The sequence below is a fragment of the Lupinus angustifolius genome, chromosome LG09, assembly GCF_001865875.1.
Source record: "Lupinus angustifolius cultivar Tanjil chromosome LG09, LupAngTanjil_v1.0, whole genome shotgun sequence".
Classification (NCBI taxonomy): Eukaryota; Viridiplantae; Streptophyta; class Magnoliopsida; order Fabales; family Fabaceae; genus Lupinus; species Lupinus angustifolius.
The window spans coordinates 11,913,157-11,917,500 of NC_032017.1; positions in this window are offsets into that span (position 1 = coordinate 11,913,157).

Genomic DNA, 4,344 nt, shown 5'->3' on the forward strand with positions numbered 1-4,344 from the left:
GTTATGATATTGTTGAGATGTCAGCTCATGAGATTGAGCGTATTGTTGAAGAAGAGAACGATGATGTATTTGAGAGAGATATTGAAACAAATAAGAGTGAAAATAAGTTAGTAGTAGTTAGTAAGAAAAGAAAAGAAATAAAGAGTGAGTCATAGAATGGGGTGGAAGAGTAGAGAAAAAAAAAGGAGAATCTATATTAACTCATATTTGAAGAGGTTGAATACCCACTGAAGTGGTGTAGGCAATCAAATGTTGTGTTATTTGGGTTGCTCCAACTATTTCATCCTAAAGGACACATCATCCATCAAGCTATTAACGTTAAATAAATGTTTGTTGGGAGACAACCCATTGTTATTGTTCTTTTCTGTTTTTCATTTTCATTGTACCTTTTGATGTTTGTTACATGCGTACATTGGAACTTAGTTGGTTGAAATGCCTTTGCCTGCTCAATTCTCTTGGACTGATGACAGTTCAAACTTTACGGAGGGGATGGAGCAATGGGCTTGATTTGGAACCCAACTCCATTTATATGATGTTTACTTTTCCTTTTTCATTTTTTGCAATTTGTGCCTATATTCAAAATGTATATTGTTTGAGGTTGTTTTGAATTGTCTGCTTTTCTGAGTTAGCTTAAATGTTTTGGTTTTTACTTGATTGGATGTTTGACTCATAAAAAGATATAAATGAAATAGTGAAGGCTTGACTTTTGGAAACTATGTGGTTGTACTCATAGTTGATATTACCATGCTAAGATGTTATGGTCATGTAAGGCCTTGCAAGTTTAACACAAACTTTTCTGAAATCAGGAAGAATGCATATTATATTGAGTGATATGAGTTTTGAGCTGATAAATTGTTATATTGTGTATATATATCATTGGCTTGTACTATTGGTTTTGTTTGCGCCTCTAATCATCATAATAGTTGAATGCATGGAAATGATCAAGGCACATTGTTCTTAAAATTTAACCACTTGGCCAAAAAAGCTTACCGAAATGGATTATCCTTTGCTAGCCCCTTTTAGCCTTATATACTTTATTGAAAATAACCCTTGAGCCGTAAATGAAAAAAAATATAATTATCTCCTAATTTTAGTAGAATAAGAAAGCTTGTTATGTATTATTGTGTATTATGGTCATATACATGTTGGGGAGAGAGAATAGTATATGTTGAAAAGTGGAAATAAAAAATATTGTGTAAAAATATATTGTAAACCATTAATTCATTTCATATCAAAACCTCATAAAAAGAGGGAAACAAAAAATGAATTATAGTGTTATAGTAAAGTAAAAAGGTATAAAGTTATGGTGTAGTAAAAAAAAAAAGTGATTGTTATACACTTTGGATAAAATGAGAATTAGCAAATATGTTGAATTGTTCTCTTAGCCTACTAGGATCTTCGGTTTCTAGAAAATTCATGTTCTTTGTAGCCGAACCACATGACAACCATAATGAAGACCTTAGTGATCCATGTTGCATACTATTCTTGGTGATTGTGAGACAATACCAAATTCACTTGTTGTTTGTTCAATACATGATAATGATAGCCATACACTACTTGATAGAGTGAGATAAACATTTGAAGAGAAATGAGAAACACCTCCTGATCGAATGACACATGGATTGTTTATTGATGAGGTTTTGTATTGGTCTTGCAACTAAGGACAATATTCTTTACTTATGAAAACCATATATTACCTTAAGTTTTGAGTTCATTTTGCTTGTCAAAATTGTATTGATAAAATCACCTAGTCGAGTCACATGTCATGACCATTTTAGTATAACTTGTATTGTTGAAAAACTCAAGCATGTTTTTGAAAAACTAGTTTAGATTTTTGTTTGATGAAAAACAAAGTTATAAATGGGGGAGAGTTGATTAACATGATACAAATGTCTCTTCCTCCTTGCAGCATGAGAATCAGATGCAACATGCTTGTCTACCATTCGTAACTCTATTGGTATGAAGAGGGTACATTAGGAATTATATGAGGATAAGGTCTCGCATATCAGGTTCAAGTTGTAGTATCTCTTTCCCTATTGAGAAATGGCCATGTCAAAAGACATGGTCCATCATAAGTGCAGTGATCACCATCTCGAGTGCATATTGCATCGAATAACATCATGAAACCCAAGCTTTCCATTTAAGGGAAATCCATATCTGAAACAAAATTTACACTATATTAATTGTAAGTAATATAATTTATACATAATATAATTTAAATGTGTAATGTACAATGTACATAATATATATTTTACATATAATATCAATTTTAAATTATATAATTTATGCATAACATTTTAATATAACTATTAATATTAATCTTCACATTATTATTACATGAATGACTAGTTTGTTTGTATGGTGATAAATGTGGTTTGTGATCCAATGTTAGAGTTGGTGATTTAATTCTTAAATGTTGTATCTCCTATTTTTCATAAATCCTCCAAATTCATTTCTCTAAAACAATTATTAAAAATAAATCGGTCACTTGAAAAGTTGTGTTGACCCAACATGACTTCTCAACTAAATTTTAAAAAATAATTGGATCGTTGAGAAATCTTAACGACCTCACATTACTTCATAACTAAAAATTAGGAACAAATTTAGGGAAATAAAATTCAGTGTGATTATTAAAATATTTTTTAAAGGGATATTCCAATCATTTGTCCTAATAATCCCACCAACTCTATTTCCATTAAATCTCCTATACATTTATTAAGGCTTATAAAATAAACATTTATTATGACCCAAACTTAGAGCTTACTATAAATGATAATTTAATAAAAGTTAATAAATTAATACTATATAAATACAACACACAAATCATTTACTACACCCTATACTAAGAGCTTATTTATAAATAAATATATGTGTATATAAATATCTATATTAAAAAATATTTTTTCAATCCAAACTTAGAGCTTATATTTAAATATATCAATATATGTTATTAATCTCCAATGAAAAGTTGATACTGTAATATAGTGTCCTGAGATCCCCATATATCGAAGTATATCAAAGTTTGTCCCTTGAAAACTATATTTGGTGGGAGAGAAACACATACATATTAGAAGTGACTAATCAGTGATTGATATGCATAATGGAATACCCTTGAAGTACTAGAACTTTTAACACTTTTATTACTCTTTTCGTTCCATATATTTTGAAGTTTTAAATTTTCCATTTTATTCCAAATCTTTTGATGTTTTGGAAATCAATCAAATTTTTACTTAGTGTCAAACTATACCTTATTTATTACCCATTTTTCACTTTATATTTCTCAATTTTTTAACTCAATTTCCAATATACATAAGAGAGAAAAATGTATGAATTGTCAGTATAAGAAATTTATACACTATTATTCTATCATTCATACATTTTTAATCATTGTTGACTTTAGAAAATAATATAAATAAATAATAGACAATATACTGACTGTATATAAATCTTTATACTACCAGTATATAGATATTACATTATATTAAACTTTATGCATGATCTTAAACATCAAATGATAAAAAAAAATTGAGGGAATATAAGGTTAGTGATTGATGATGGGGCAAATAATACAAAAGTTAACATTCAACATTAATATTAGTTATTAAATGTTGTATGTGATAAAGGAAGGATTTATACATTCAATAGAAAGAAATTTAATAATCATCAAAAAATAAAATAAACAGTAAAATCAAAAGTAATTAAATTGAGAGAAAGTAACTTATACACTTACCGCATTTGATATAGATTTTTTAGTTTTATTTTATAAATTATCATATTATAAACTGTGAAAATATAATGTGTTAAACTTATAATATATGTTTGAAGATATTAGTTTAAAATTGAATATAAATTCATCTCATTTGTTTGAGTATGATAGAAAAAATATTTTTACAAAATAGATTACAGAAAATGATATGAGATTATTTGTTGATGTTGTGGATATTTAGTTGTTTTTTTAACATTTTTTTAAATATATATTTTTAATTTTTATTACTTCATGACAAATGATAAAAAAATTAAAATAAAAGAAAATATAAAATCAATATTAAAAAACATGACAAACAATTTTAATATAGGAAAGAGTAAATGAGAAAATGAATACACTTAAAATAAAGGGTAAAATGATAGTTGACACCAGTGTTGTTAGAACCGGACCGGACCGGACGGTCCGACCGGTCTGACCGCTGACCGAACTTGAAAACGGTTCTGTTTTGCCGTCTTAACCGAATGAGAGTTGGACCGCTTTGAACCGGAAAAAATCCGGTCCGACCATGTTAAACCCAGTTAAACCGGATTAACCCGGGAAGTAAACCGGACGGCTCACTTAAAAATAAAAAAAATGGG